Source organism: Lactuca saligna, chromosome 1 (genome assembly GCF_052625555.1).
Source record: "Lactuca saligna cultivar CGN05327 chromosome 1, ASM5262555v1, whole genome shotgun sequence".
Lineage (NCBI taxonomy): Eukaryota > Viridiplantae > Streptophyta > Magnoliopsida > Asterales > Asteraceae > Lactuca > Lactuca saligna.
This window is the reverse complement of record NC_136417.1, coordinates 160,309,572-160,331,510: the sequence shown is the minus strand read 5'-3', so window position 1 is coordinate 160,331,510 and position 21,939 is coordinate 160,309,572.

Here is a 21,939-nt window from a genome sequence, read left to right as displayed (position 1 = left end):
ATTTATCACGTAATGCCTTAATATAAATCCGGTTTAAGGTAGTTAGTACCGCAGTAGTCTTAAAATACAAAGGCTACAGTACTACATTAATTTACCCATTACATATTTTAGTGATAACCTCACTTAAACGTTTATGTACAAACTATATTTTGTTAAATGATAGTTACATTTGGGAAATTACACACTTTTACATCAAACGAACATACAAAACAGACAAGCCTTGGTAGAAGGCTTCTTTAATAGAAAATATAGGTTTTTCTGAGAGATTCAAACTTTTACAAATAATTACAAACTTTTACATACATTTTACAAACTTATACTTGATACAGATTCAAACATTTTGAAGGACAACTTCTGACACTAAAATACTTATGAACTCACCAGCTTAATGCTGATAAACTCTTTCAAAATAACTTGTATTCTCAGGTCGTCAGTAGACAGGTACCGAGGTCAGCTTTTGAGAAGATGGAGCGCATACAAGACTTATCTTATTATTTTGATATACGTTATTTTTGGTGTCTACAATGTACAGAACACACTTGTATTAAAATTATATATTTAATGCAATGGATGATGTTGTTTGCTTATTTACATTTACTGTGTTGTGATACTTACATAACGTCCTCCGCCCCAGAACGTTTCCGCCGTTCTTGGTATTGGGGTGTGACACCCTCCTACTACCTCTATCACATATAATGTAAAAAGCCAGCATGCAAACATATCATCATATACTGTCAGACGTATCTGGGGTGTCTGACTACCCTTCGGTCCTAACAACCGAACTCTACTACTATCACATACAACATATCATGCTAGCATATAACATATCAGGTAGTAGAAAACCTAGATGATATCACAAAGACAATCATCTATCATACATTTCCAACTGGTGGGTCGGCATTGTGTCCTTAGACCCACCGCTACTGGAAGGTAACTCACCTCGTAGTAGCTGCTGATTTGTTTGGGAATGATCTGTCTGCTGCTGCTCCGGAAATCCTCCGGCTGTAATTCCCACCAAACACTTAGTCAAATACTGCTAACTGCCCTCAGGGTAAATTGTCCAATTACCCTTATCAAGTCATGAGTCAAGTCACAGTCAACTGCTAGTTGACCAGACTCGCCGAGTTGGCTTGCCAACTCGCCGAGTCCCTTTCCCAAGTCCAACAGTCCTTCATCCTACTCGCATAGTCGTATGAAGAACTCGCCGAGTTTGCCTTCATCCGAAGAACACTCTAAGCTGTGACTCACTGATTTGTATGAACAACTCGCCGAGTTGTTCTTGAGACAAGAAGATTGCCATGAACTCGCCGAGTCATAGCATTAACTCGCCGAGTGACTTCATGAGTGAGTCTGGCTTCCAACCCACTAAGTCATACTCTATGACTCACTAATCCAACTCACAAACACAAAAAGGGGAACAACCCTGGGACTCGCAACCCGACTCTCCAAGTCAGATGAACGACGCGCCGAGTCTGCCTCATGCAAAAACTATACACGTGATTTTGCTTGAAGCTAGTCCATGACATTCATAGATCTGGGTTCCTAGGGCCTGGTTTACACGTAAAGTTTCCCACTTTACGTGTAGATAATCACCAATGAAGGTTTTAGGGTTCAAAGTGCACCAAAAGGGGTAGATCTACGACTTTCATGCAATATTACTCCATAAAGGTAGTAGATCCAAGCTCCAAGGACTAAATCATGCCTATATCTAAAGGCTAACAACTTATTACAACCCACAAAGCACAAACAAGCTTGGAGAATGGCTCAAAAAGGATTTTCATGAAGCTATTACGGACTACATGCTTGAAAACAGAGGGGAAATGAGCTATACCTCAAGGAAAACGTTGAGATATCACAAAAAATTCTTGGCCTCCTTCTCCTCTTCTTGATCTACTCTTCTTTCTCCTCAAAAACTTCAAGAACACACCCAAAACACTTCAATCTCACAAGGAAAAGGGCAAAAACGATGTTGGGGGCTTTGAGGGTGAATGGGGGCGAGCTTGGGGAGGAAATGAGGGTTTAAATATGGTGCAAACCCTTGAAATTTAGGGTTTCATCAAACAGCGGTGACTCGCCGAGTCCAGAATATGGACTTGCCGAGTCGCCAACTTAAACGTACCCCCGGACCGCGTCCCTACTCGGCGAGTCGGACCTACAACTCACCGAGTCCAAGGCTAAAATGACAAATACATAGATAAATTTTACGTACCAGGAACCAGGTGCTACAAGGTGTTTTGCTGCGAAACCTGTTAGTACACAGATCAACAAATGTAATGCGTTCATCAAGAAGGTACAAAATATTCTTTCTTCTCTAAATATACCTGTTACTAACTATGAATAGGAATTGAATAACTTAAAATCTAAATTCTCAAGTATAAGTAGCAGTCTTTCCGAAACCTGTGTCACAAACTCTAACATGATTGATCAAATTAGCAAGATATCGTCGAAGAGTGAGGAAAGAAGGATGTGGATTGAGTAGAAGGAGAAAGAGTTGATTAGGTCTAAGGATGAATCGATTTATTTACAACGAGACAATCTTAAAATTTTAAAACAACAAAATGTTTTTTGTTTGATTGCTAAAAGACTTTATTTTAATATCACTCAGTTGCATCTCGATTGTGAAATAGGAAAGAAGATACATCGCATGATTTTACCCTTCCTTGAGTTAAAGGAGGTTGAAGTCGATGCCGAAGCTTACAATTGTGAAAACGTTGTATCTTCTGATGAGGTCTCACCTGCATACAAAATTGGACTTGACAAAATTGAGTCCTACATAAAGTCCAAAGACCATAAGGACATGCTCAAAAATCTGTTAGATGAGAATCAGAAATTGAAATTAAGAACCGAAACCGTATAGAAATTTGAATCATTGAATGCCAAATTAAGTTCAGATAATAAAATTGATGTTGAAAATGCATTTGAACTTAATGAGGATGATGATCTGAGTGAAATCTTTGTAGAGGATTTAGTGGACTATTCAGAATTTGTCAAAAGCGAACCTGAGACTCGCAAAAATCTAATTTCTGAAAATTCTGTTGAGTTCGCTCGCTCATCAATAGACAAGACCAAAATTCTCAAAGAAAAAAATGTTGTGTATCAAAAGGTACAAACCACTCCAAATCAAGTCTACATAGTTCCATGTGTCACTCCACAACAAACCGCAGAACTGACAGCTATGGTGGAAGAAGATAATGCAGCTGGATGTGACGAGTTCTTCTGGTCAGCAACAATAGACAATGCTTATGAGACGAAAGGCCTATCTCATAAGACCTCATGGTGAGTGAAAGGTTGATATGTCCCAAAACCACTAAATAAGCCTGCAAGATATGATGTGCCAAGCACAAGTGGAACCAAAACATCATTGGGTGAACTGGTGCAAACTACCAGTGAAACATCCTCAACAAAGAGCGACAACTATGCTAGTGCTTCAAAGAAAAAGGCTAACATCCACAAAAATCCAAAATAGGTGGCATATCGAAAACACCAACGAAATCTGAGATATAAGAAGAATCTCTCAAAAAGAAAATAATTTTGGAGACCACAAAATCCTCACTATGTCAGGAATGAAAAGAAGCATAAGTCACAAGATGAATCAAGGAGCCGAAAGGATAGTTTCGGTCCCACGACTAAAAGGAACCAAAAGGGTAGTTTCGGTCCCTCGACTGAAAGGAACTGAAAGGAGAGTTTCGGTCCTCAGAACAATATCAACCGAAGGGTAGTTTCGGTCCCACGACCGAAAGGAACCGAAAGGGTAGTTTCGGTCCCTCGACCACAAGGAACCGAAAGGAGAGTTTCGGTCCTCAGAGCAACATCAACCGAAAGAGAGGTTTCGGTCCTCAACCCAATAGAAATCGAAAGAGCTGTTTCGGTCCTCTACCCAATAGCAACCGAAAGAGCGGTTTTGGTCCTCAACCCTACAAATTCAATCAGACGAACATAAGATCCAATGTCACTTCTGAAGTTAACTCTTATGATAATAATTCTTATCCTTCAAAAGATTGAAAGGGGACAGGAAAGCTCTTTCCAGAATATGACAGACGTCCAAAAGAGATCCAAAGGAATGCAGACGTCAACAACTCAAATCCTATGCCTACTGAATCTAAGTCGAACAAAATTAAAGTTTTCACTATAAAAAGAAAAGATGAAACAACTTTGATTAAATGTACTTATTTGGTTGATATCTCTCTTACTATTCCCTGTACTGTAAAAGGCTCATAAGGACCCAAGAAACTTTGGGTTCCTAAATCTGCTTAATATTTTTTGCAGGTTATCCATGACGAGCAGTTTGACAAAGAATGGTATATTGATAGTGGCTGCTCGCGTCACATGATAGGTAGGAAGGAAGAACTGAGGGAGTTTCGGTCTCTCAAGGATGGTGGTATAGTGAAGTACGACAACAACTCATATGGAACTATCAGAGGCTATGGAATGATTACGAATGGTGATTTCTCGATAAGAAAAGCCGCATATGTTGATGGACTGCAACACAACCTTATCAACGTATCAGAGCTGGTGGTTGGAATTGGACTGAAGGTATTGTTTGATGATGAAGGCTCAGAAATAGTAGAGAAGATATCAACTAACGTTCTGCTAAAATCGAAGAGAAAGGGGGAAATGTATCCTTTTAACCTCAACCCAATTCGAGGTAAACCAACAGTTTGCTTACTCATGAAGGCTCACTTAGAAGAAAGTTGGTTATGGCATCGAATACTCTCTCATATTAATTTCAAGGATATCAAGAAGCTGGTTTTAGGAGATCTTGTTCGAGGTCTTCCAGTTCTAAAATTCGACAAAGAACATCTATGTGCAGCCTGTGAAATGGGAAAGCAGAGTAGACAAAGTTATCCTTCTATTATCAACACAAAGGGGATAGAACCACTGGAGCTGTTAGATATTTATCTATGTGGTCCCTCTTCCATTGAAAGCATTGGTGGAAACAAGTACATTCTGGTTATAGTGGACGATTTCTCTCGATTCACATGGGTGTTCTTCTTGAAGCAAAAATCTGAGGCTACTGCGAAGCTCATGCTCTTCATAAAACAGGTAGAAATTCAACTGAGGAAAGTTGTTCGTAATGTTAGAAGTGACAATGGCTTTGAATTCAAGGACAAAGATTTTGAAGATTTTCTTGCTGAGAAGGGGACGACTCATAATTTCTCAGCCCCATACACTCCACATCAAAATAGTATCGTTGAAAGGCAAAACCGATCTCTGTGTGAAGCAACTCGAAGGATGTTATGCTTCGCATCCTTGCCTTTATATTTCTGGGCTAATGCAATTGCTGCTACTTGTTATACTCAGAACATATGATATCTAAACAAGTGATTCTCTATCACTCCTTACGAGATCTTGAACAATCGCAAACCGAATGTGAAATTCTTCCATGTGTTCGGTTCAAGATGCTTCATCTTCAACTCTAAAGATAATCGAAACAAGTTTGATGCTAAGGATGATGAAGGAATATTCTTAGGTTACTCACTGAATTCTAAGGCATATAGAGTTCTAAACAAGCGATCTAAGAGATTGAAGAATCATACTATGTCACTTTTGATTATAGCTATGTTAAGAAGATGAAGTCAACCGAAGGTGAAGTGCAGGAAATATTTCATAGCCTCTATTTCAAATCTTTTCGAGCAATATATGATTCTTTTTGATGAGCCTCAAACGGAAATTGATTTTGAATGAACGGTGAAATACAAGAAGGTTGATAATTTAAAACAAATCATCGACGATGCTGCTCAAAAGATGGCTGTTGATCAACCCAAAGCAACCGAGAGGCCAGAAGTAAGCAAACCTTCGAATGAACATCCTGATGTCCAGTGGAGGGTCCGTCTCTACAACACGGTCAAGGTTCTTCATTCCAGGGGGAGAATATAACGTCGCAATCATCAATCTCTTCTGAAAGTCCAAATGAAGGAGAAAATACTAATCCAGATTCTGAACAGGCGTGATCCTTCGAGGGGGAGAACACCAACATCAATGATGATGACACTCTATGCACGAATTTTTTTTGATTTTCCACAATCTAGTTCTATTAATGGTGCCCTAATTGTTTCAACTTCGTTTCTTCAAGTATTACAATGCTCGATAAAGTTAAAAGGCAATGACGATTCATGTGAAATCTGGGGTGACGATTGGGATAAAGTTCAGGCTGACTCACAGTTATCTAATCGTTTCAACGATTTGAAAAAGCACTTTTTATGGAATGGCATGTAAAAAAGAATCGTCCTTTCTCTTTCTTGCGTCATCATCGGGTATGACAACTGCTCATCCGTCAAGTTAAGCACTGTTTTCGAATTAATCCATGATATCAGCCAGATTTTTCTCTCTCCTCCAAAGGTTTTGGCACACTGATCTTTACCCTTTTATCACTTACAAAACTGTCTCAAAGAACAAAGGCGATTCATCTTACTGTTCATCATCCTCTCCAAGCCTCAACAATGGTAAATTCCTCTTCAGTTCACGACCCATCTGTTCGCCAAAACCTTCTCACCATCAAACCTCAACAAAACATGATCATTGATCTCACTCCTTTTGTCTATGAACCATACATGATGTATGTCGTTGAGTGTCTCAAATAGTCACCTCTTTTCGATGCTCTATCAAAAGGTGAAATTATTCCCATGTCTTGTTTCTCACTCATCTATTCAACTTCCGACTACGACAAGGTTCATGAAAGGATTCACATTGAATTCCACAATGAGAAGATTTCCATCTCGAAGCATCGCTTTTGTGCCCTAATTGGTCTCTCTCAAGAACCAACTTTGGTAAACCCTGAATCGATCACTATCGGTCATCTATTCTCAATGTTTTATCAAATGGGGTACATTGAAACCCTTACCACCATTACCAAGTTCAAGAAGTCCTGCCTTCCTCCTCAATGGAATGTCCTATTCACTCTACTGCTGAAAGGACTCTCTGAGCGAAGCGCTGACTCAGATGGAGCAAGCAAGTCATTTATAACTGTGCTTTATGGTCTATATCACAGGATAGAGTTGGATTATGGAACCATCATCTGGAAACAACTGATTCAAATCTTGGTTTCTTCATCAAGACACACAGAGATCTCCTATGGTTGGTAGTGGCCCATTATCACTAAGTGGTCAATGGATCGTATTCACGATCCAATCATGGCAGACTCTCTTCTCTCCTCCATCGCCACCTTTCACACAACCAAGATTATCGTTACAGATCCCACTAAGTTCTCCTTTACTGGATCCATCCCTGACACCATGCTTACCCGTGTGTCTGTAGCAAGCAATGTCCTGCAACAATATAGAAATATTCCTTCTTCTGGTCCAAGGGAGATCACACCATCCATGGCTCGCTCCATTGAAGCGGCTGATAAGCCAGCAAAGAGGGGAAATAGGATTGAAACACAAAAAGAAGGGAATTTCGCTGAGCCAACAAAGGGTCAAACCCCCAAGAAGCGAAAGTCAGACAAGGCTTCTCCTTCACAACCTAAGAAGAAGCAACATAAGAAGCCCGCTCGGAGACTCATACTCCAATCCTCAAGTGATTCAGACTCAGAGTATGTTCCTCCTTAAACCAAATCTACTGCTCCTACAGATTCTAACAACGACAACTCTGATGATGAGGCTTTCGGTCATGCTGATACCCTGCCTTGCTCGCCTACCCCAGCAATTCCAGTTCACTCCTAATCTCCTTCTCCTCCAGCTGTAACCATCCCAATATCCAACCCTCAAATATTTCCTATCCCTACCAGTAAACCGTCAACCACTATTCCCATTCCTACTCTAATCTTCACAGACACTACCACTACTACCACTGCTACAGGGGCTCATTCTACAGCTCCCACCACACCTAGTACAACCAAACCACCAGTAACAATCGAATCTACTACCACTACCAAACCCTTATCCCCTACTCTATTTGCAGACACCACCCCAGTTCTAGGCTGCGAGGACATGGAATTTGATTCCACTTATTTCAGTCCTTACCATGTACAAAGTGATGAAGACGATGATGAACCTATTACCAAGTGTCATCTCAAAGCAGTCAACGACAAACTTGATCATCTGGTTTCCGCGTCTTCCTCTGGGGCTTATTCAGATGCTGTTATCAAGGCATTTTTCTCCTCTGTTGTCCAAGAACAAAATGCCTCCCTTACTGCTGCACCTAAGGCTATAGACGCCTCAACTTCCCAATGCCAGAAAGCCTCCCTCGCTGTTGAGGCTTCCACCAAGGAGTGCAAAGAAGCGACCACAAAAGTCGATAAAATAATTTCTAAGGCTCACTTATTTTTAGATTCTTTGCAGGCGACTGCACAGAAGAATTCTCAAACTGTGAACGCTTTGGTTGTTAACCTTCAACGTTCTCTTCAAGATGGACGATCCAACCTTGAAGCTGCACGACAAGCAATCGAAGCTGCCAATGCCACTCTGCATAATAATGTCAATGATCGGTTGACCCAACTGGAGGCCGATTTGGCTGTAGAGAATTATATCATGGATGAACTTGACAGAAGAACCTCTCAGCTGAAGATGCAGAACCTCAAGCTTTGCAGTGCCACTGATGAGCTTAATGATGTGAAATCTGAGAGAGAGGTTATATGAAGCTATGCTGGTGATGTTCACTCCATTTTACTTCACCTCCTTGAAGCCCATGATCCAATCATCAGCATTACCATCTGCAGGAATTTAGCTGACAAACTCAAGCTTGCATTGGACATCCTTAGTCGTAGTGAGGGTGTTCCAGTGACTGGTGTACAGCCGAAACAAGGGGGAGAGAAGGTATCAAAAACTCAACCTCCTCCTGAACCGAAATCAACTGCTAAACCGAAGGTTAATGAAGCTTCGATTAGTAATAGAGACAAGAAGAAGAAGAAAATAAGGGAGGATGACACTGATAGTGAAGAAGATGTTTATGAAAAGGATCCTGCTAAGCCTTTTTAGAAAACAAAACCTTCTGATAAAGAGCTCGAAGAAAGGTTTAAGAAACAAATGGTGGAGCTTTAGCAGAAGCAAAATGAAAAGGAGCTCCTGGAAAAGAAGAAGTTTGTTTTTCCTGAGTGGACTCTTGATTCGCTCTAAAGGTGTGCTATTAATGAGCCAACTACACTTTGGCTTGAACCTGTGATGTCGTTCGGGCTTGCAAGATCTAAGGATGAGTAGTTTGATATGAGAATCACACGAAAGGCATTCATCTTTCACTACTTCAACTCGACTGTTACCATCCCATCTCCAGACCCGAAGGTGGATCGGGACCTATTGCAATTCTATCTGGAGTTTGCTAAGCCTCAGTACTTGACATGGAGTTCGTAGAAAATCACAACTGTTAAGGTACTAAAGCCCTATATAGCAGGGAAGTTTGTGAACGTGAAATTCAAAGTAACTTGAGGATTTGAAGGCTCGGTTCACAGCTTCACTCTTGCTGATCTACCGAACGTCAATCCCCACGACTGGATACTCCTCAACAACATCTTACTGTCAAATCCTTAGGAGTATCAGCCGATCATTGACCATATCAAGAGAATGCTTGTCCGCTACATTCACGAAGTAGCAAAAATGGATCAAGAAATCGGCTCAGCAATTCACAAGCGAACAACGATCAAACCAATGGGAAGAGCTGGCGATGTTAACTCGATGATCAAAGGGTAGATTGATTCGAAGTACCACAATGTGATGTTCATCAGAGGAGAAGGTTAAAAATGTTTGTTCATTCTTGTTGACAAACACCTCTTCTCAACTACTTGCTTGGAGCACATTTTGGAGATTATTCAACAGTGTAATCAGAACACAACAACCGATAAGAAGATATTCACTGATATGATAAGACGGTACATTCAATTTCGGCAGACACCTCTTGCTATCATCCCTCAGTTGTTCAAGGTTGTAAAGACTGTGAAGCCAACTCAGAAGAAATAATCTCTCGCCTCATTTAACGCAAAGGGGGAGATTGTTGGGCTTATAGTGTTGTATCATGGGCTCGGTCCTTAGCCCCATTTTGTTTGCTGGTTTGGGCCTATCCAACCGTGCATGTTTTATTCTAGGGTTTAGTATTTAAGCTGCATGCATGCAGTCTTTGTAAAAAATGCTTTCATTATATTTCTCATTGAGTTTTTCTAAAACCCTAACTCGCCTCTACAGTGGAAGTTCTTCATCGAGCTCTGCTGAGGAGTGACTATATTTGAATTATAAGCACAACGTTGATTCCATTATATGTTCATATTATTATTCTGTTTGTTTTGTTTGATCTTCATCTTTTTGTTTGTGAAAGATCTAATCGATCTGAGATTTATTCTCATCAATCTGTGAATTTCTAAACATTTGGGACAAAATTACAAATTTTTATAAATTATGGACTAAAGTGTGAATTTTACAAAACTTTGGGCCTAAATTAAAATTTTGAGGATTATTGGCCAAAAACGTCATTTTTATAAAAAGAAGACTCTTTATCATCAATTTAGTAAGCCTCGAGCTAAAACAAACAGCGGAGCAAAAACAAATGGATGAAATACGTCGATAACTATTTATTGGACCTAATATTCACTTTACTTGGTCAATGGGCCCTAAGAGCCAATTTAAGTGTATACTCAGCCCGATGTTTTCCACAACATGTTTATCGGGCCTTTCAACCCACTTACATGTTAATTTGGGCCTAAGTTATGGGTTACATGATTATTGGGCCTTTGTGGCCCATTTACATGCCTATTGGGACTAAATTAACCTTTTTACATGTTATTGGACATTTCTAGTCCGTTTACATGCTAAATGGGTGTGGTCTAAAATTCACATACTTAGTAGATCGTAATTGTATATGTACATAGTTTATGAATTTCGTATACTTATATACATACCTTTGGAATGGAAAATCTATAACCTACGCATAAAACATTAAACATGGGGAAAAACATAACGAATAGGAATGGTTGAGAATCTAGTGACACATGTTGGTTGGCACCTTTGAGTGTATAATCGTAGCTTGTAGTTATAACCAGAGTTTCCTAGAGGGAAAGCGGGAGTTTGTGTATAGGTCTATACGGGGTGACCCCCCACGCCTTAAATGTTCGCTATAGATAGACTAGGCCAGTCTAGGGTGAAAAAACCCTAAGCCAAATATCAGTGTTTGGAAAAGGGCAACACATGCGACCTAGTTATTATCATGCATGGTTATAATGGCTCATGTAGAGATTGAACACCACTTTAACATATTGAAGATTAACTCTTTGATTGTGTCAATACGAAACAACTTAATTAAGGATACAAGAACCTCGACTTTGTTATAAATAAGAAAATATAGGATTTTCTAGGGAAATACTATTAAATGATTATCATTTACTTACAATACAAAGAAATTAAATTGTAATCATATACGTTACTACTATGAAATTCACATATGCATTTATACTTGATTTTCACATCATTTTCAGACACTTCATAGAAAATATCGGATTTTCTGGGTTTTTGAAAAGATACTAACACATTTAGTCAAATGTACTTATGAACTCACCAACATTATATATGTTGATCGTTTTCAAAATAACTTGTATTTTCAGGTAACCGATAATCTGGAAGGATTTTCAAGAATGTATGGATTTATTTTGTGTAACATCACTAATCGTACTTTTAATACTTTGGAACTATGTAAGTTATAACAATGTACTTGATGTGAACAAAGCTGGTTATTATATGTAATGTTGGTCATGATTGTCTTATGTTTCATGTATATTCATTGTGATGATAATTCAATTGTTAGTCACACGAGCCCCCAGATGTTTCCGCCGTCTAGTTCGGGGGTGTGACAGGTTGGTATCAAAGCAATGTTTATAGTGAACTAGCATATCTAACCATACATGATATGCAACTATAAACCCAATGGGACTAAATAACTCTGAACAAAACAAAAATTTCACACTTATGTGAGCATATTAGGATAATAACCTAATTATATTTAATAAAAGCTTCTGGAGGATATGGAACACTATGATTAAACCTGTGCAGTTATGTAGTCCTATTAGGGATAAATATAGTCTGATCAACTATATTTATTCAGAATATGACCAACATGTGCTTGGGAGTAATTATAGCAGGAAACGAATCCAAATGCCTACCTTACTCTCCAATAACTCTAGGGAACACAATCATGAATAATTAAAAACACTATAAGAATAATTTAATATACTATAGGAATAATCAAAACATGAATTATTCCTACGCCCTTGTGCAGTCGCCATGGAAGATGATCAGCAAGGAGTATATTTTTATGTAGCCCTAGTGGCTCATGGGATACTAGAGGAGAATCCCAAAGAAGGACAAGGGGGCCCGAAGAGTACACGGATAAAGACTACAAGTTTGATAGGAGTAACGAAGATATGTAGGAGGATGAGGACACGCATGAAGCACATGTCGAACCACCTACCGATGAAGCACCCCAGAACCACCCAGCCCCACCGAGGGATCCTGCTGGTGAGGATGGTTCTCTGGAAGAAGAGGTTGCCACACTTCGACAGTAGCTGTTTGCTATGGAGGCACGAGCTGTGCAAGCTGAGCAGGAAAGGGAAGAGGTCATCGGAGAGATGACCGAGATGGCTTAGTCGTTGGCATAATATTTTGGGATATGATATCGTTACCACCATTAGGAATTCCTCAGTATGATCGGGATCATTAGTGTACCTATTAGTATTAGGTTTCTCTTAAGTGTATTATGCTATGTACTATCGAGTCTATGTTTAAGTAACTACACTACTCATAGGGTCGTCATGCTGCCGAATTTTTATATTTCCATGTACTGTATGCCTTATGGAAAATTTTTATATATCAAAATTGTTAGTATTAATAAAAAGGCTTTATGTTTTATCAGGACGTTGTTATCTGCTATGTGTTTTACTTCCTTGTTTTATGTTAATACGTTAAATTAGTCAAATATACACTATACGCCTAGACTATGGAAATTCCATACTCGCAAAACAATAGGCACTCAACATCTTTCCGTTCCATGATAGAAAGATCCCTAAATGACCCACGCAAGGAAACCGTGAGACATCGCCTCCAGAAATTAACTCCATCGCATTCGAAGCAGCAGTGTCTGCTAGGGTCACTACAGCACTTGCACAGATTCGCAATGGAAACAACAGAGAAGGCAACGGATAGAGAACAGGAAACATGAACCAAGGAACAAACCAGGAAACAGTAAGAACTTGCACCTACAAGGATTTTACTAATGCCAAGCCTCAGACCTTAAATGGAACGGGAGGCGTAATAGCCCTAAAACAATGGATTGAGAAGGTGGAATTAGTTTTTGCAATTTGCGGATGTCCAGATGAGTCTAAGGTCAAGTTTGCGGCCTTCACCTTTGTGGACCAAGCCCTATCCTGGTGGAATGGTCACATAAAGGCCATGACACATCCGGTGGCAAATGCGATTCCATTGGAGGAACTCAAGGAGATGTTGTTAACTAAGTACTGCCCCCGAGGGGAGGTTCAGAAATTAGAATAGGAGCTCTGGAATCTTACAGTTCAAAACTCGGATATTGATGCATACATAACCAGTTTTAGTGAAACATCTCTTCTGTGTCCCATAATGATCAACTCAGAAGGGAAGAAGACCAAGCGGATTATAAGGGGATTGACCGCACTGATTCAAGGGAACATCATTGCAGCAAGCCCTACTACGTACGATAGCGAAAAGAGGCTCGCTAAGAGGCTATACGATCAAGACAATAAGAAGGGCGCTAAAATAGGAGAGATGGAAATTAAGTAAGAAGGCGGAAACAAGAAGGGGAGAAACAACAAGAGAAAGGTAAAGCAAAACTCAGAATCATCTAAGAAGCAACAAACTGTGACAGTTCATGTAACATCCTAATTTCTGAGGTATAACATTTCGATATGTAAGCATGAGTTTGCTTGGGTGAATCGAAGAGTTGGTGCCTCAACTCGTCGAGTAAGGTCACAACTTGGTGACATGTTAAATGGATGGGCTCGACGAGTCGGGTATCTGACTCGCCGAGTCAGCGTTGCTGAGGAAAATGCTAATTTTCTAGGTTTGATACCTATTTAAAGGCCTTTATGGTCTTCATTTGAGTCCACACATACCCTTGAGAGACCCTAACCGAAGTAGAGAGTATAGAGAGAGGAAGCTAATTTCTTCACTTTTGTACATTCTTGCGAGGAAGGAGGGGATTCAAGCTAAGCTGCCTTGAGGGGCTCAGATTTTCTATCATTTCATTCAAAGTTGCCTTAAGGTGTGGATTCAAGCTAAGCTGCCTTAAGGTATGGATCCAAGCCTATTTTCGTATGAGTAGTAGATCTCATGAACCTAGGGTTTCTTTTTCCCTTTTTTAGTTGAGTTATGGAGTCTGTGAAGTTCCTTTGAGCATAGGCATCATATCTGGACCTTGAGAGGTCTAGAGAGTCCCAATCATCTAGCTTTATGCAGTCCTATAAGACTTTTGAGCCTAAGTTATCATTATAAGGGTTATTTTTCCAGTTAGAGCTAAATGTGTGATGCACGGACTTAAAGGTCGGACCTTTACATGACTTTTGGGTGCTAGGAGGCCAGATCTATAAGTTAGGGAAATAGATTTGACCTTAAAAGTTCATATGAGTAATGCTATGAAGGAAACTTGTCGAGTCCATAAGATGACTCGATGAGCCGGATTGATTTGCCCCGTGATTCGTGACCAGTGGTAACCCGTCGAGTTGGGAGGTTAACTCGACGAGTCAAGTGAGGCCTTAGAAGGATTCAAAGGATGTGCATGAACTCATTGAGTCATACGAGTACACTCGGTGAGTCTGGTCAAAATTAGAATGTTGACTGGAGTTGACTTCAGTTGACCTTAAGGTTTGGTCAAACTGATTAAGAGGGGTCAGGGAAGGGTAGAATGGTCTTCTACCCATTCTATTGAAATGAGGATGATTACAATTATTATCATTGTGAGGCAGAGGCTAGATTGAGGATATCAAGCACGAGAGTTTACTTGCAATCTTACGAGGTAAGTCTTCTCACCATACTTTACCTAGAGTGGTAACTATGTGTTACCATAGGGCCTTATGTTCTTTCTTCAGTTATGCATGATTGTGTGATATGTATTGTATGCTATATTATTTGTTGCTTAGACCGAACCGGAGGGTCTAACAAACTATGAGGCCAGATGATTCTGATTCAGACCAGACTAGAGGGTCAAACGAGCTAGACCAGACCAGAGGGTCCAACGTGCTACGAGACTGGAGGGTCCCGCTGAGACACATGGACCAGAGGGTCTTACAGAGTATAGCCTCGAGTGGCGAATTTGTTGTATGTGGTATTTTGGGGAACTCACTAAGCTTTGTTCTTACCATGTTATGTGTTATGTGTTTTAGGTTTCTCAGGATCGCAGGACGACACCGGCCTGATTGTACACACCAGAGGAAGAGTTATCTTCAAGGATCCTAGAATATTAATGGAGTTATGTTTTGTAATTTGAATAAATGAGTTTTTTATACAATATGTTATGAAAAGTATGTGATTTTCAAATGAAAATTTTGTTTGAAAATTTACGTTGTTACAAGTTGGTATCAGAGCCTTGGCTTGAGGGATTCGGATACACCTTCGGGTATATCTGGACTCAAACTGAGGATTTGATAAAAGTTTTGTAAATAAACCATTTTTCTGGAAACTAGTAAAATATTTTAAGAGAAAGCGGAAAAGAGCAGTGTGTACAATCAGCCAGCGCCCGAACCGTGATTTCCCAAAATACCCTTACATTGTGTGTTATGAATATTATGTGATATGTTATTGTGAGAACTAGAATCTGATCAGTTGTGGAGGGACAAGGTTTGAGAAGACAAACCTTGAATGAATGTTTAAGATCAATGTCTGCTTACTAAAAGAAGTTCAAGTCTTAACTGGAAAGACAAGTCAAGTCTTAGATATAATATTCAACAAATGATTAAGACATTAAATGAATAACTAAAGTTAATGATCAATGTAAAGTAAGATAATAAAAATGAAGAACAAAAAGAATGTTTGAGAGATATAAAGTGACAAGTAAAATTGCCAAAATGTTAAGCAAAAGATCCGTATCTTATCTTGTATTGAATGCTCCTTTATAGAGGAGAGAATTTTACAGTGAATTAACCAAATAGCACTGGAGAATAGAAGTATTTCTGAAATTCTAAATGTCGAATATAACAGAAGGCTAAGTCCTATGAAATGTTACATGAATACAAAGATAATAAATGACATAAGACAAATTTGATGTTCTTTCGGATATGCATCCATTTCGGACGTGAGTGTCACTATGGCATGTGTTTCTCTTAGAGTTGTTCTTCCTCTCCTCCTTTTCTTCTTCAGACTAGGTTCTGGAGCGCTTTTTATTTCGAAACCAACAATCTTCATAATATTCGCTTAGGATTGCTAGATGTTCACTTTCAGGTTCCACCAATCTCCCCCTAAGTAAACTTAGCAATCCGACAAGCTTAGATCTGTTCTTCCTTGATGAAGGTGTAGGCCCGGAACAACTAATTACGGATTTCGATGTAACATGCCAGCTGACACACAAACTTTACCTTTATATGTTCCGGAGCATCAGTCTTAGATGCACACGAAATGAATTTTTTTAATGCTTTGTTTGGAATAAGGTTCTTGTCTAATACTCGGAAGCAGTCCTTCTTGGTTGTTTTCCTTGTGGTGTAAATAAACCCTAGAACTGGTTCTTCAATAGGACCATCAGCGAGAAGTTCAACACCCGAAAGGAAAAAATCAATCTTAGGAACAATTTGTTCAGTTCCATAAAGATGACCAAGTTCGTAATCTCTTCGGCTGAATTCTGCAACATAGTCTTTGAGAAAACTTAGTGCAACATGATAAGCTCCCATAATTAGGTCATCCTTTTGATTTTCTATGAAGTAGGCGGCCAAGGTAAAAATGTTGTTCGGATTCATTGATTGAAAGTCCGCATCAGAAACTGTAATAGGAGTGCGCTTGTTCCAGAGAATGTGAAAGCGGAACATCGGATAGTGTAGCTCAAATTTACAAGAATTTTTCTTCCGAATCCGTTCACTTGAGAATTCTTTTTCTTTGAACACACTTCCTTGAATGACATGGAATTCTTGGAATAGAAAGTATCAAGTCTTTCTCTTTCTGTTCGGATAATAATTTCCGGAGGATCTGTGGGATGAAGTGGAGCAAATTTGGTGTAGTACTTGTTGTAAGGGGAGAGAGGGAGATAAAGTTGGTCAAAGTCATTTGAAGGAATGTCATAGGACATGGATAGTCAGAATGATTTCATGACTCTGAAGGATGCCTTTAAGGCAAAGAGGAGATATCCCACACATTGGGTCAGGATTATCTTTCAGAGCCTGGATTTGGATGCTTTCTTCAAGAGCTTGACTTATTTCCTCCTTAGACCATCCATGTTTTTGTTTGAGAGGAGGTCCGAAGTGCAGAGCTGGCTATTTGGCTGTTATTGGTTTCTTGCCTTCTTTTCTTTTGAAGTGTAGAGATGATCATTTTCATATTTTCATCAATCGTGAATTCTGGAGAAGTATTTTGAAGTGGGTCTTCTGGAATGTTATCAGGGATCCGAAGTGGAGAGCCCTGATCGATTGGAGGAAATTTGGGATTCGGAATTGGAGGTTGTGCTGAAAGTGTGGCCCGGAATGCCTGGACTGTCAGAAAGGTTTTGGCCTTAGTCATTTTCACAGCTTGTTCAAAAACTTCTGGAAGAGAGGATGGCCAAGAAACTACACACCATATCCTCTTTTGTTCTTCGGTGATGACTTTTGTAATTGACATTTTGGGAGCTTGAAGAGCAAGGATGCCTTTAGGAGCGTCATCAGAAACATGTTCGGTTTCATCTTCACTTTCTTCATCTTCGTTTGTTTTGGATGGAGAGAGAATCTGAACATCATCGTCTTCTGATTCTTATTCATCTTGGAGAGAGAACTGAGTAGCCGGTTTCCATGTTTTACTAGGACCTTCTCCCCCTCTTGCATCGGTAATCCAGTGGAATGGTGCAAGAAACAATGAATCCTTAAGATCATCAAATTTGGAGAAGACTTTTTGAAGGCCTGCTGTGAGTTGAAGAGAGACAGTATCATAGGCTTCAGCGGTAGGAGCTTGCTCTTAAAAGTGCTTGAATGTGCTGCTGAGAATGGCAATCATCTCATCAAATTTCTGGTTCGGAACATCAACAATGTTCTAGGTTGAACGAAGAAGTTGGATGAGGACTTGTTGAATTATCATGTTCATCTCATCTTTTTTCTTGATCTCCTTTTCTAACATCTGAATCTGTTTTTCATGGAGAATGTGGGTATGCTTGAGTAGGTCATTGGTAGCAGACACCAAGTCGTCGTGTACGTTGAGCATCAAAGAGATGGTGTTGAGGTAATTGTCCACAAGAACATCTTATTTAGAATCGACTTGTTCCATGGTATGCTTGACCCTGAGGGAGATTAGTTGATCTAATTGAGCTTCTATTACAGCAATCGAGGGTCCGGACTGTTGGGAGAGAGATTGAAGAATAGTATCAAGTTTCACATCTAATTCGGAGACTGTGTGATCCAGTTTGGAGTTGAGTTGGGTAAATGAGGTTTCTACTGAGGGCACTTTGGCCATAGTGTCAGATACGTTGTTGCGTATCTCAGGAGTGAAAAAGGGTTGATATAGTCACCAAATGAGGATTTTGAATCAGAGTCGGAGTGTTGTGAAGGAGTAGGATCAATTCAAGGACCAGTCTTGGTGGTAGCATCATCTTCTTGATGTTTGGAGAGTGATCTATCAGCCGGAGTGGTTGATGATGAGGATCCGAAGTCATATGCAGACTTAGAATTGGATGCCTTGGATGTAAAATGAGTAGGAGCCTTGAAGGTATATTCCGGAATAATCCTTGCTTCATCGCCCAACATTACTTCTTTTGAGATTTCTTCTTCCGGATCGATTTTGAAGGAACTTGGATGAGTAGTGACAGGTGGTTGTTTTGAAGTAAGTTTAACATCAGCCTCTGCGTCAGTGGGAGGTACATAGGGCATGTTGCTCTGAATAGCACTATTCCTCATAGAGATTAAAGTGGATTCCACTTGAGCTCGTGACAGGTCAGGATGCCTAGATGTAGCCCTGTTAACAAAATCTTCCCAATCGGGATCATTAGTGCCTGGTCGTCCATTACTCCTTCTGGGTATCAGACCAATTGAGGTATCGGAGGTTGGAGGGTTTGCTCCTCTTTCCGGATGCAAGAGGTCTGGAACAATGGTTCTGGCATGTGTAGGCGTTGAAGAGATAATATGAATATCGAATTTGACACGTGAGTGAGTTCCAGGGCGGAAAGGAACTTTGAGCAACACCAGCATCACCCTCTTAGGAGGGTGAGGGTGGATTGTGTGGGCACTCCCCGTTTGTGTGTGCTTACATTTTGGAAAAACTGAGGGGTACCTCAGATGAGTGGGTAGCAGGGGTATGTGGACGGCCATAATTAGCCAGAATGTCATAGGTGCCAGCCTATTGAGAGGAGGAACTTACTTTGGTTTTCTTTTTGGCTTTGGGTTTTGTGGAAGAATCTTTTTATTTGATTGATTTCTTCAGTTTAGGTCCAGATACGGCATGGCCAACCTCTTCCGAAGTGGGATCAACAAAGACCGGGGCAAGTTGTGTTGGGTTTAACATAAGAGAAGTCTCTAAATGATGTTTTAAATAGGGAAAGTCGGAAGGAATGACGGCTAGCATGTGGTTCGGAGGTCATCGGACCGGACCAAAAGATGATTGGTCCAGAATTCTATATGAATTAACGATTATAAAAGAGATGCATCCCTACAGAGGGATTGTGCTAACCGGAGGTGGTTCCGAAAGGTTAGTGAAGAGTTGTTGTAGAGTCAAGGCCCATAATATAAGGCTCGAAATCTCATTTGACTTCCTCTTAATGGCGAACTTGCAGAAATCTTGCCATAAAACTTCAGGGAGATCCACAGCATTTGCACGTCCAGAGTAGATGCTGAAGACAAGGTTTAGCCAATCCTTGTTCAATGTATCTGTACCACCATGCTTGCAAGATAATCCACATATGATGAGATGCATAAGAACGGTCCAGAGACCTAAAACAACAGATTTCTTGAAATCTTTGGCCTTATAGTCTTGTAAATGGCCAATGTAGTGAAGGAACATCTAGAATTCTTCAGTAGTTGGTTCAACAACTTTGAAACCTCTGGGATCAGGTTTGACACCGATCGCCTTGAGATAGGATGATTTGTAAATGGGATCGGTGCGATCACCAATAATAGTGATTTGCAGAGCACCATCTTGAAGTTTAATGCTAGTTAATGCACGATGAAGATGACAAAGTGGTAGCGGTGGATCTGGGATTTTGGTATGAGGAATGGAGATAGGATGATTGGCGATGAACTCTATCATCACTCTGATTGACTCATCGTAGTCAAGTGGATTCAAAGAGAATAATTGAGTTGTATCTCTAAGAAAGGGCTCTGGATCAAGAGAAGAAGATGAACCCTTTGATCCTTTTGATGATTTCTTCTTTGCGATGGATTTCTTGGTAGTGGATGCAGTTTGAGTTGGATTCTGTGAAGATGCCATTATTGAAGGAGGTTGATTTCTTGAAGAACATGAAGAACAGTGAGAGAGATAAAGGGTTTTGGAGGTTTTGATCGCGTACGGAGTGAAAAGGTGTTTTGATGGGTATTAATAGGTAAGGGATGGTGGGTCGAGTTAAAAAAAATAATAATGATGATCCAAAAGAAAATGGGTTGCATTAAATGAGTTTGCGCTTTTTGGGGGTTGAGTGGACGGGGAAGGCTAAAGGTTGACTGGATTGTAGTTCAAAATAGAATTATCAACCGGCGATTGGATGTTTGCTTTTAGAGGTTGTGCAACCGTGGAACAAATATCGAGAATGATTGGATAACAATCTCGAAAGAGTCTATTGTTGTTGATTCATCATCAAATCCTTTGGTATTCCTGATGGATGTGTCCAAAATAGCTATATCCGATAGGTGCATTGGTGAGTTCTGAAAATCTTGTTTTGAGACAGTTCAAGAGAGAGAGAGAGAGATCTACGGAGCAAGCTCTAAGGTTCTGGAACAAGGTTTGGGGTTCCAGAGCAAGAACGTGAAGTTCCAGAGCAAGGTTTGGGGTTTTGGAGCAAGAACGTGAATTCTGGAAGAAGGATTGGGGTTCCGGGGCAAGAACGTGAAGTTCTGGAACAAGGTTCAGTGTTCCGGAGCAAAAACGTGAAGTTCCAGATTTTTTTTTGAATGTTAGGAACCAGAGAAAAGATTAAAAGTTCCGGAGTTGATCCGGAGTAAAATTTCCGTAGTGCAATTTGAGAAGAGGTTCAGAAGATAATTCCCTTCCGGATATGTACTTAGGGTGAATTGATCAGCTTAACACTCAAGAGATAGTTAGCAATAAAGACAAGTATAATGGTGCTTTGCATTTGTAAGGAAAATAGTTCCGAAGAGAAAATTTGACATCGGAACCAATTTTTCTACAAAATACTGCAATCAGAGATAACAAGTCTCTTGAAAGAATTGAGGATCTGGCATCATCATACCCATTTTGTTCAGAAAACCATTGAATTTGGTTTCGTCTAATCCCTTAGTAAAGATATCAATGTGATTTGTCATGGAATGTTGAATTGGATTGTGGGAAATTGCAATAGCACTTTGAGAGTCACAGTAGATAGGAATGTGTTGAAATTGGTAACCATAATCCAAGATTTGGGATTTCATCCAAAGAATTTGTGAGGTACAGCTAGCAACATCAATATATGCATCTTCGGTTGTAGAGAGAACAATGCAGTTATGTTTCTTGGATGACGAGCTGACTAACCGCCCCCCTAGAAATTAACATCCACCGAGTGTACTTTTCCTATGAAATTGAAGTCCAACATAGTTTGAATCTGAGTAGGCTTGGAGAAGGAAGCTTTCATTTGCTGGGTACCAGATTTCGAGATGTTTAGTGCCTTTAAGGTACTTAAAAATTTGCTTAACAG